Raw genomic sequence first — 13,465 nt, 5'->3', positions numbered from 1 at the left:
AAACCATGGAAAGAACCTAGATGTCCATCAACAGATGCGTGGATAAAGAAGATGTGGTATATATATATATATATATATATAAACACGCACACACACACACACGCACACACACACACACACTGGAATACTATGCAGCCATCAAAAGAAATGAAATCTTGCCATTTGTAACAATATGGATGGAACTAGAAGGTATTATGCTGAGTGAAATAAGTCAATCAGAGAAAGACAATTATCATATGATCCCCCTGGTATGAGGAAGTTGAGAGGCAAAGTGGGGGGTTTGGGGGGTAGGGGAGGAAAAAATGAAACAAGATGGGATTGGGAGGGAGACAAACCATACAAGACACTTAATGTCACAAAACAAACTACAGTTTGCCAGGAGGAGGGGGTTAGGGAGGGGATGGTTGGTTTATGGATATTGGGGAAGGTATGTGCTATGGTGAGTGCTGAGAATTGTGTAAACCTGGTGATTCACAGACCTGTACCCCTAGGGCTAATAATACATTATATATTAATAAAAAATAAAAAATTAATGAAAACCCCAAATCTTCTGTTTTTTTGAAAGACACTGTTAGGGGAATAGACAAGCCACAGATTGGCATAAAATATTTGCAAGTCATATCTGATAACAGTCATATTCAGAATATATAAAGAACTCTCAAAATAAAAAAATAAACATCCATAAACTGCAATAAAAATGAGAAAAAGATTTCAATAGACATTTTACCTAAGATTTATAGATGGCAAATAAACACATGAAAAATTGTTCAACATATTTATTATTCAAGAGGTTGAAATTAAAATGACAAGATTTCAAAATCTTAGAATGGCTAATGTTAAAATGACCACAAGCAGTGTTGGTAAGGATGCGGAGGAACTAGAAGTCATACTGCTGCTGAGAATGTAACATGATACAACCTCTTCGGAAGACATTGGTAGGTTGAATAATGGTCCCTCAAAGATATTCATATCTTAATCCCTGAAACCTGTAAATATGTTTCTTTTCATGGTAAAGGGACTTTGAAGATGTGATTAAATGAAAGTTCTTGGAGATCCAGGATATTTTCTTACGTTATCCAGATGGGTACCTTATAAAGAGGTAGGCAGGGGGATCAGAGTCAATAGGAGGTGTAATCACAGAAGCAGGAAGTTAGAGTATTCTGAGGAAAAAAAAAATCATGAGCTATGGAATGCGGGCAGACTAGTGGGTAGAAAAGGAAAACAAATGGATTTTCCCTTGTGTCTTCCAGAAAAAACAAAGCCTGGACAACACCTCAACTTTAGGTTTACTTTTGATCCCTAGAACTGTAAGAGATAAATTTGTGTTATTTTAAGCCACTCAGGTTTTGATAGTTTGTTAAAGTAGCAATAGAAAGGGCAGATTCTTAAGACGTTAAATACATACCTGCAATGTAACCTAGTTCTTCCACTCCTTGATATTTATGTAAGAGAAATGAAAGCATATGCTCATCTGAATACTTGTATATGGATGTTTGTAGCAGCTTTATGTGTAATAGCCAAAACCTGAAACAAGTCAAGAGTAACAGGTGAATGGATAAACAAATCATGGTATATCTAGCCAATGGAACATGGAACAACGTAATATAAAATAATAAATTATCAATAATTATGAAATGGATGAATCTCAGAATAATTATGCTGAACAAAGAAGCCAGAAAAAGAGAGTACATACTGTAGAATTCCATTTTGTAAAATTCTAGAAAATGCAAACTCATCTACAGTGACAGATCAGTATTTGCTTGGGATGGTGAGGAGGGAGAGAACAGAGAAGAGTGAAAGGTAAGGCTTATAAAAGGTCATGAAGATGATGGATATGTTTGCTATCTTGATTATGGTGAGGACTTAATTACATCACTTATTTATTTACATCATTACAACTTATCAAATTGTAAACTTAAGCATGTGTTCTTCATTATATGGGAATTATACCTAAAACAACAATAGCAGCAATGAGGAAAGAGTATATACTTCAGAAGGTTGTGAAACTAAATGAGATGCTTTGGATATAATAGTGTAACTCTTGGAACATAGTAAGAACACAATCAATTTTAGCTATTATTATTATTTAGTTTAGAAGAGGCAGTGCTAGATTGGGAATTGCCAAGGATGTTTGGAAAGAAATATCATTTATTTTTTTCATAATTGATAACTGGGTAAGAAAATGAGGAAGAGATTTATTAAATATAACACTTAATTAAATAAACTTCACACAGGTATGATGCATTCAGGGTGTGCCTTGATGTAGTCTTTCTATTTTAGAGCAAGAGATGTGAAATCTTTTCTTGTTCTTGGTGTATAAAGTTTGCTTACTAAGAGTGGCCAAAATTCTATCATATTCTTTTTGGATATAGAAGCTTCTTAACAATATTTGTCACATCAAACTGAATTAATCATCATTTCGTTTCTCTAATTCAGGAATCTGAAATTCATGACCAAGTACACCTTGTAAGTTAATTAACCTCAACTCAATTTTGGAGATTCCTTGCCTCAAGATACTTAGTGTGTCTACTCTGATGCAAACGATTTAGGTAATGATAAACAGGAAGCAGTGACTTATGAGAAGAACATACCTGGGGAACTCCAGAAAGTATAGGGGGAAGTATCTAGGAGAGGTGAGGTTGGGCTGGACTGAGGTTGACAAAGTACTTCTATTTCACATGATTTTCACATGTTCTTTCATGACTGTAGTACACTTTTCACAAAACAATATACATTTGTATTTTCTTTTTAGTTCTTATTCTTGCTGGATTAGGATTAGGAGAATTCTTTCTTCCACATTGTGCCTACCTACCCCTGAAGTTAATCTTTCTCTAAACATTGGCTCTGAATAACTTCATATAGTTTGCATGGCAAAGCTTCATGTTGTTTGCATAGAACATTATTGTCTTGAAAGTGTATTACTTAATCAATTAAATTCCAAAGTACAATTGTTTGAAAGTGGTCAAATCCACCATCTAAATGAACATAGGGCTGTAAATCTTTAGTGTTCAAATCTTTAGTTCCAGGGTTGACTGGAAAACTTTTTTGTACTGACAATAGGTGGCTATGGTATAGATTTTAATTAAAAAATATTTTCTGATTATAAAGCCTGTATAAGAATAGGATACTTTTCAGATATATAACTAACATCTGAAAGATGCTCATTCCCAGTATTAATAAGGGAAATGAAAATAAAAATCACAATGAGATACTATTATGGCATATTTTAATCTAATAATATCAAGCATGAGTGAGGATATGGGGCAAGAAGAATTTTTGTGCCGTGTGGGTGGGCATCTCTGTAAAGTAATGAAACCACTTTGAAAACACTGTGGTATTGCCAAGTAAAATTTACTTTGTAGGTACTTTATGACATGGAAATTTTAATCCTATTTTCACACCCTAAGGAAACTCTTCTTGCACGTGCACACCCAGACATAACAATGAGTTACAAAACTCCCCAAACAGCCCAAATGTTCATCTCAGATAAAAGGGAGGAATAAATTGAAATGTTCATATAATGTAATACTATAGATCAGTGAAAGCAAATGAAATATAGCCATATGCAGCAACATGAGCAAGTCTCCAAGGTTGAGGAAAGAAGGTGGTCACGGAAGAATGGAATATGTAAGTAGAAGCTGAATTCCTTTTTGGACAGGTGAAGCATGAAGTGCTTACCTACCACCCTTGTGGAAATATCTAGATTATGGGCAGAAATCTAAAGTGAAATTTAGGATTTAGGTAACATTTGGTGACATTTGGTGAAATGAAAGATGAAGCCATTGGTGAGAATAACATAGGAGAGAGGTGATGTGTTTGATGATGAACACTGTGATGAACTGAATTTAGTGAGTGGAGCGATGACATGGAAAAGAAGGTTAGAGATGTAGAAAAAAGAGAATGTAATGTCAGAAGTTAAGGGAAGAGTCAGGACTAGCTACGTAATTTGCAGAGCTCAGTGCAAAATGAATATGAGATACTGTTAACAAATTATTAAGAATTTTAAAATGATGGTCGAAGAACCCTAAATTGAGCCAAATCTTTCTAAGTGTAAGACCTCATGTGATTGCTCTGATTGCAGATTAGGCTGCATATTAGGCTGATCCTGGGGAGAGTTTTGGAGACTAACAGTCAATAGGGTCAAATATATTGGGGGACTGAGAAAGAGAAATGAAGAAAAAATATTTAAATTCTTTTTGCTCCTCTGATTTTGAAAGTACTACTCATTAAATAACATTTGGTAAAGTATAAAAATATCCATACTTTGATTTCTTTACCAGTAACCTTAATCTGATAACTTCACATTTTGGTGTTTTTTTTCCCCCCACTCACTTTCTGAATAGACACACATGTTAACATGCATATCAATACTTTAAATGATATGAATTGGGATCATACTCTAATTTGATTACTCTAAAAAATTTAACATTATGGGAATTTTCCTATACCCTTAAAGGTTTTTGAGAAAATGATTCTTAATAAAACAGATTATATGACTATAATTGGTGACCTTGAAGAGGCTGACCATGTTGGTCAGATGCATGTAAGAGAGGAGTAAATGAAAGTTGAAATGGAGGTACAAGGCATACACCCTTTTCCAAGAAGTTGGGTGGTTATAAAATGATACAGTAAGGGTGGTACCTCATGGAAATAGAATGTTTTGGGGAGACTTGTGTGAATGTGGGAGACCTGGTTGTAATTGTAAGTTGAGGAAGAATGCCAGAGAGGAAGAGATAGGCATGATGATCGATAAGAATACAGTCTTGGAGAGGTTGGGGGAGGGAATGAATACATAGCTAGCAGGAATGCCCATCTCTGAAAAAAGGAGTCAAGAAGAAGATGGATTATACATGTTGAAAATTTGAAGGACAGAGAAGGAAAAGTGATTAAATTCAGATCATATAGAGCACTATTAAGAAAACAGAAGATGGGGAGGAGAGTAGACTTTGAGGTTAGTGTTAACAATTTGATACAGCAAAAGTGATAGAGTCTCATTTAGAAATAAATTCCAAAATCATAAATATCAGTGAAGGCCCTACTGAGCCAGGCCAGATGGTATGATTTTGGAGTGAAAACAAGTGACCAAAGTTCAAGATTTTCTTCAAGTAATGTTTAGCAACCTGATACATGAACAAAGAAAGTTAATGACAGAATTTGCTCAGAGTCAGGTCTTGCCAAGGTGAGAGTCATTGAGGAATGAAGGCACAAGCAATTCTGGGTACTAATGGGAATAATACTAAAATTGTTGAATTTGAGAACCAGGAGTGGATAAGAAGGCAAGTAAAGGAGGAAATAGAGGGATGAACATGCTGAAAGTGGGAAAAGGGTAACTGACCAGTCATTTCAGTAGATATGAAAGGGGAGGAAGGATAGGTTGTGGGCAAAGAAGGGAAATTGGGATTTAAGAATCTTGTGAGGGAGCAATTCTGCAGAATAACAAATCCAGGGTAAGTGTGGGTGCTTCAGTGGAGGTGCAGAGGTGGTGTAAGAGTGTGGAGGCTAGACTGGGGCAAGGGCCAGATTTATGGATACTGAGATTAACAAGACATTGCCATGAGTGAGGCAGGAGAAGATGTAAGCCAAACTTACAAGAACAATACTGAGGGGTTCACAAGTTGTTAGAAAATAGCAACAAGGAGGGGGCCTGGGAGGTCAGGGAAAGGTGTTTCAAAAGGCCAGGCATTGCTGAGAGCAATGTTAGAATGATGGTTTGGGAGTGGCTGACAGGAAGAGTACGTTGCTTCTTTAATCATAATAATTCTGAGGAATGGCAGGAGCAGATACTGCTGGAGAGTTTTGACCTGCTGTCAGGTCAAAGTCAGGGGAGGAACAATCCAAGAGAAGAATTAGGGTGTATATGAGCTAGTTCACAATCAATTAGATTCCACAGGGACAACACAGTGTTGGTTTACAAATCTGGCTGGCTCTGGGAGCCCATCTCCATCTCCAATCTCTGTCTTTACAGCACCTCACTACCTCACCATTAAATACCCTCTTCATTTAATATTCCTCAGTCTTCAGTCTCCTAATTTGTTTGCCTTCCTGTGAGCTTGATGGGCCCAGAACAACTCTAGCAGAATGTGTCATATAGGCTGAATGAGTTGGCCAGAATAACACAGTAAGCCAGTATTGAACCTGAGAAAGGAAAAGACAATAGTGTGGGGCATTGGCAATGATGATAAGGAACTCAAATCTCAAGATTAGCTGACTAGAACTCTCAAGCTTTGTCTTTGTTTCTCCCTTTAAAGTATCTGTGCAGTACTGGCAATAGTCAAACTGAAAGTAAGATTCCCTTAAACATTTTATAACACCTGTCTGCTGTCTTTGATGTTCATGGGAAACCAGTCCTTTTAATTAAATCAAAAGCCAGAAATAATAAAGTAAGGAGGATGAATTTTTGAACAGTTAATTTTTACCTTGGGTTTACCTTTAAGCACATATATTATCCATCAATGTTTGAATTGTAGGCCGTGTCCCTCTTTATATTTGTCCTTTATTCTTTTATGCCAATGCTTTCGAGCATGGCCTCATAAAAATTTTCCAGCAATGCTATGCAGCCTAGGAACAAGAATAGAGAAATTAGATGCAGGATTTAACAAGGGTTGGGAATTAGTAACTTTTTCTACTTAAAAGAAGTTTAAATTTCTGCTTTGCATGCATTATAAAATATGAGCATCTTAAATTTATTAGGTTGTAAAGTCTATTTTATGTCACCAAATACAATGTTTTCAAATGTGGAACCATTAAAAGAATATGTAAGTAGAAACAAATTGTGGAAATCTCAGGTAGATATGATTTGGCATAGGTGCTGAAGCAAGGTAAGATTGATAGCTTTCCCAGTAAAAGAGTAAACCAGGGAGCCTCTCACTCCATATACCAGATAAAAGTTAAACTGGTCAATGTATCAAATACAATGATATCATATGTATTTTTTTACAGTGCTGTCAGATAAGATCCATATAACTTTGTCAACAAAAGCAGATTTTGTTAATCGGTAAGTCAGCTATCAGCCATCAAATGATTCTTGTTGGATTGTCATGTGATAGACATTGAACTAGAAAAAGGCCCATTTTCATTCCTGGAGGAATTTATAATCTAAGAGGGGCATGGACACACACAAATCAAAATCGAGGAAAAGGCACTCATTAGGGAACCCTAACGCATTGGTTTTACTCACCGGGTTCTAAGAAATAGGGTCTTTGGGAAATTTCTGTTACATTTTTGATCATCTTTATCGGAGGCCTAGTTTTACTGAATTTACTTTCCCATACCATTATTATTTGTTGTTAACTTTGGAATTGACCATTTTTACCTTCATTTATATATGACACTTGGCATGGCAAGAAATCATGAAGTCATGGATTCTGAGAGGTTCCATAGATTCTGGAGGCCATGTAGTTCTAGAGACTGAAAATCCCACAGCTGACATGACTGGCCTGGGGCCTGATAGCTCTGCTAGCTAGCAGCAGAGGCAACACTTATGCAGGGATCCTCAGCAGCACCTATGATGTTAGGCCCTTGACTGTGCCTCATGTGGGGATTAGGGCACCATGCTTCTGAGACTGTAGAAGAGAGAGGGGAGAAAGGGTGATTAGAGCCCCCTCTTCTCTTAACTAGAGGGTGGACAGTAGATGATGATGGGAGGAAGCATCCTAAAAAAAGATATGAAGAGGACTACATCTTTGATTTGGTTACAATTTTAGGAAAGGAGCCTAAATTAATGGAAATTGAGGGAGTTATCAAGATTTGGCATTGAAATAAACACTATCTGTTAAGTATTAATAAAAAAGTTGCCAAAGTGTTGCTCTTCGGTATTTATTTTCTTTTAAAACTGTCAGCTTTGTGGGACGCCTGGGTGGCTCAGTTGGTTAAGCAGCTGCCTTCGGCTCAGGTCATGATCCTAGCGTCCTGGGATCGAGTCCCACATCGGGCTCCTTGCTCGGCGGGGAGCCTGCTTCTCCCTCTGCCTCTGCCTGCCATTCTGTCTGCCTGTGCTGGCTCGCTCTCTCTCCCTCTCTGACAAATAAATAAAATCTTAAAAAAAAAAAAAAAGACTGTCAGCTTTGAAATGTATGTTCTGTATGTTAATTACTCATATGCTTAAAAATAGAGCTTAGCTTTATTGTGTCAAATAAGAAAAGCATACTTATTTCCATTTCAGGTAAACTATACCTGAAGTTTGGTTAGTGCCATGAAAACCAAGAGGACTGACAGGGAGACTGAGCAAAAATCTTCTCTTGTTTGATAAAACAAAAAAAGTGAGAGAAGATGATTTTTACCACGCAGGCCATAAACACATCATCTTGTGACTTCTTGCCTTAAATGCAGGCACAGTACCTGAGGACATAAATAACCTCTTGAGTAATAATAGAAATATTAAAACAAGTAGCTATAATTTATTGGACATTTGCTATATACCAGATTTTTATATCATTTGCTCTATAAGCATTATCTTTTATCTTCACACTAATTTCCTTGTGAGGTAGATCTTGTCATCTCTTTTTACACACTTAGTAAATTAGACTCAGGGACCTTCAACGATTTGTTCAAGATCAAGTAGCTAATGGTTGAACTCCATGGACTGCAAAGCCAGCTTACTTCTGTGTTGCTGTTAACACTTAAAATGTGAAGAAGTAACAGCAAAACTACTTTCAGATAATTAATTGTTTCAAATTCTTAACATCTGCTTCTCTTGTTGGTAGTTAAAAGAATGTGCTGTCAGAGTCACTCTCAAGGAGTTTATACAGGGAGAGAATTATATGTCTTTTTCTTAAAGCATTCCTTTCTACCCAAAAGGTTTGGAAATAAGAAAAATCCTCGAAAGATTAAATAAAAATAATTGAGCATATATATTTGTAAGTTATGTAAATATGGGATCATAGGTATCTAAAAATGCATAAGAAAACAAAACAACTCTTCTGAGCAGTCTCTTTAAAATGTAAATGTGACCTTCAAATTCTTTTTTTTTTTTTTTTAAAGATTTTGTTTATTTATTTGACAGAGAGATCACAAGTAGGCAGAGAGGCAGGCAGAGAGGGGAAGGAAAGCAGGCTCCCTGCTGAGCAGAGATTCCCTGATGGGAGGTTTGATCCCAGGACCCTGGGGTCATGACCTGAGCTGAAGGCTGAGGCTTTAACCCACTGAGCCACACAGGTGGCCCAACCTTCAAATTCTTAAGGTGGCTCTGGGTTGCTATGCAAGGAGATGGGAACCTTCTGGCTGAAGGATGGCTGTTAGAGGAGAAGTTGTAGAAAGAAAGGGTTAATTTGTAGTGAGATTCATTAATTAACTCAATAAATATTTACTAACAGCTTACTAGGTGTCGGGCACTATTCCAGATGCTCAAGGTAGAGTAGTGAGCATAATAGGCAAAAACCTCCACCTCATGAAACATATTTAAAGCAGTTGGTTAATTAATTTGCAAAGAAGAGAAACAAAACCAAAAACAAAAACAGCACAGGGTGAATTAATCTATTAGCACTAGAGGAACAGCTGGCCAGAAGAGCCCAAATATTGTGGCCAGGTAGAGAAAAAAAAATGGAGTGTTTTTCCATTAGGGGCTAGGGACTTGGCAATGCAGGAAATGCTGATGAGTGGCGGGGGAGGCAGGGCATAGATGGGAGGGAACCCTGCTTCAGGATCTTGAATCAGGAAGTAGGTGCTGGACCCCAGAGAAAGGCTGAAGAGAAGTTTCCAAGACAGGGTCTAACTAAGAGTGGTAGGTAAACATGGACCTGACAAGGAGAGCTGGCACTTCAAAATATCTAAGGATGGGGAAGAGAACACCGGAGCTCTGAGGGAGGAAATAGGGAGAATGGTGATCTCCCTAGGGAATGCCTGAGCACTTTTTGGCTGTGTGGCTCAGTGGGTTAAAGCCTCGGCCTTCGGCTCAGGTCATGATCCCAGGGTCCTGGGATCGAGCCCCGAGTCAGGTTCTCTGCTCAGCAGGGAGCCTGCTTCCCTTCCTCTCTCTCTGCCTGCCTCTCTGCCTACTTGTGATCTCTCTCTGTCAAATGAATAAATAAAATCTTAAAAAAGATTGACTATTTGACAGGGATTGTCTTAGTGTGTCTTTAGCCAGGACATCATCTGCAGGTGGGTTTTCCTGCCTGCCCAACAGTCTGAAGGGTGGGGTTGGTGATACCCTCTCATGGTCATGAGGAGGGAGTTAGTGACTCACTTTCTCTCAACTGAAACCACACTGAGCCTCAGTGAAGGCTCATTTTTTTTTTTTTTTTTTTTTTTAAACTGGAGAGTTTAGGCAGTTTTCTCAAAGTTCTGTGGGTGGGTGGAGGAAATTAGGTGTCTTGCCCATGATATATCTCCAGAGCTCACTTGCTTTCTTCCTTCCTCAGGGACAAAGGCTCTCAGCTTAGGTTTTGGGAACAAGGAGGACTGTCCCACAGGGACAACCCCTTTCTTAATGCCTTTCCCTTCTTTTATTTTCAGCATTTCTTTTCCTTTAAACCCTTCCTTGTTGGTATTTTTGACACACTCACAGATATTTCCTAGGACGCTTACGATAATAATAAAATCTCTAGTCTGTCTCCTCTTGTGGATTGCAAATTTTGAGGCTCAGGCATTACTGATTGTCAGTACTTAACATTGACTTTATATTTTTTATATTACTTTAAATGAATAACTTTGGTAAATATTGCTAACATGGTGTTCCTTGATTCTGTGACCCTGAGTTACATTACAGTGTGATCTCACACTGGCTGATGATAAATGATGTTTTCTTCCACTTGCTTCCCTTTAATTCTTAGATTTACTCCAACCCTTAGGAGCAGGGAGGAGATGAGAGTTGACTCATCAGATGACTCTACTATAGTAGCTTTGTAATCTGATTATACTCTGAACATCCACTGCCCCTTCTCTGGGGAGTTCCTATTATGCACTTGAATCAGTCATCTGCTAGGCATTAGGAGAAAGGATGGATGGAAAGGAATCAATGAAAAAGATTACATGGAAGGAAGAACTTGGATCAATAATTGTTCTCTTAAATTTTGTGAGTGGTTTCCACGGAAGCTAACTTTGGTCAAAGATTAATGAGGAAGGTGACTGGGTAACCTGTGAGGCCACCATCTCTAGTAAAAGTCCTGTTTTGGTCTCATTACATGTTGTTCATGTTCACTGGGCTCTCTCTGGAAAGAGGCAGTCAAGAGAGGGATAGGGAGGTATCTTTTCTTGCATACCTACTGTGTGCTCAGTATTGTCAAATGCCATCTATTTATTATTTCATCTAATTCTCAGAAGAGTCCAGTGATATGGGCATTATATTATCTCATTTTATGGTGAGGAAATAGTTAAAAACCACACCCAAGTCACACAGTCAGGATGTGACAGAACCAGGATTTAAATCAGCTCTGAGCAACTTTGATGACAGTGGTAGCACCACGAGAACTCTTGGGGTGTATTCTGAAAATAGAGTAATACCCCAGCAGGACTAGCAGTTTCTTCTGGTTCTTGGACATCCCTCCAGTCATGTGGTGATATCTGCCACTCTAACAGTTTTCCACTTACTTTAAAAGTAAGGTTTTTATGCTCAAGGACACTTAGGGGAAGTATAGAAAAAGGAGGATAGTTTCCTTTGTTTACTTTTTTAAAAAAAATTTCTTTTTGGTGGTTTTCTACCTTTATTTGAAAATCAGTAGATAGTTCTCATCCACATTTAACATCTGTAGATTTTTAAAAGTGGTGGCAGGTACACCAGTAACTAATGGATAGACCTTGTTTGGTGAATATTTGTCCTCATTACGTTTTCTGGGCAGCTGCACACAGATACGTATGGGACGTTCCTTAGTTCTTCAGCCCAGATAGCTTTGTAGAGCCTGGTGTCAGTGTGCACATCTGGAGTTACCATCTCCATCATGGCAAATTTCCAGATCTCTTTGAGTGTCCAAGGGGCACACTTCTTGAAACCCACTCCATGAATGAGCTGGTGAATGTGGATGGTGTGTTCCCTGGTCATTGCCTCATTGATAGCAGAATGACTCTTCTTCTCACACCCTTCTTTGTGGGAGCTATTTGGCTGGGCCCTCCAGTTGGAAAGGAAGGCCTTATTTCCTGATCTGAACATAGAGGTTAGAATTTGGTAGAACTGTATAATAAATTTCTGTCATATTTTCTCTCCTAATACTCAACTTAGACCAGCCCTCTTTCTCCTGTTTTGAAATTAAACCTTTTAAAAAAATTAACATATAATATTTTATTTGTTTCAGGGGTACAGTCTCAAACAATTCACAGCCCTCACCATAGCACATACCCTTCCCAATGTCCATCACCCAGCCACCCATCCCTCCCACCCCCTTCCACTCCAGCAACACTGTTTGTTTCCTGAGATTAAGAGTCTCTTATGATTTGTCTCCCTCTCTGGTTTTGCCCCATTTCACTTTTTCCTCTTTTTCCCCATGATTCTCTGCCTTGTTTTTCAAATTCCACATAACAGTGAGATCATATAATTGTCTTTCCCTGATCGACTTATTTTACTTAGCATAATACCCTCTAGTTTCATCCACATCATTGCAAATGGCAAGATTTCATATTTGATGGCTGCATAATATTCCATGGTATATAAACACCACATCTTCTTTATCCGTTCATCTGCTGAATGGACATCAGGACTCTTTCCATAGTTTGGCTATTGTGGACATTGCTGCTATAAACATTGGGGTGCTTGTGCCCCTAGGATCACTACATTTGTAGCTTTGGGGTAAATACCCTGTAGTGCAATTGCTGGGTCATAGGGTAGCTCTATTTTCAAATTTTTGAGGAACCTCCATGCTATTTTCCAGAATGGTTGCACCAGCTTGCATTGAAATTAAGTCTTTAAAATACTTTCAGCAAGATAATTAATAAAAAAGGCCCTAGGAAAAACAAAAAACATAACAGCTGATAAAGAAAGCATGACAAATTAAAGAGGGAAGGATAGGTCAATAAATAATTGGGAGACTTGATTATTTAAAACAGAATGTATTTGATGCCTAACCTCACACTATACACAAGATTAAATGAGAAATATATTGAAAAATTAAATATAAAAATTTTAAACTATCCAGACAGCCGCCGCTGCCATGGTTTTGGGTACAAGCAGAAGATCCTGTGCCCCCAGTGACCGCGACTCAGAACCTGCTCTGCCAGCGGCCAAGGGGGAATTTATATGGGCTCTGCAGGACCCACAGGAGACCAGACTGAGGCTTCTCTCTGAGAGGGAGGTCAGGGTGCAGTTTGCTTTCCTCTAAACAAACAAAAACCATCAAAAGCAGTCAAGGCGAGAGAAAAAAAAAAGTGAACAAACATAAAAACCTCCAGAGAACAAAAGCCTGAAAAAAACTGGTTTCCTTAGAGCCCACCCCCTTGAGGGGGGCAGGAGGACTTAACTCAGGGAACATCATTGACTGAAAACCCACATGGCAGGCCCCTCCCCCAGAAAACCAACCAGGAAAGAAAAAGAAAAAGAAAAAGG

The sequence above is a fragment of the Enhydra lutris genome, unplaced genomic scaffold (assembly GCF_002288905.1).
Source record: "Enhydra lutris kenyoni isolate GAN:26980312 unplaced genomic scaffold, ASM228890v2 scaffoldscaffold2, whole genome shotgun sequence".
Taxonomy (NCBI): Eukaryota; Metazoa; Chordata; class Mammalia; order Carnivora; family Mustelidae; genus Enhydra; species Enhydra lutris.
The sequence above is the reverse complement of the archived record's forward strand: the minus strand, read 5'-3'. Positions refer to the sequence as shown.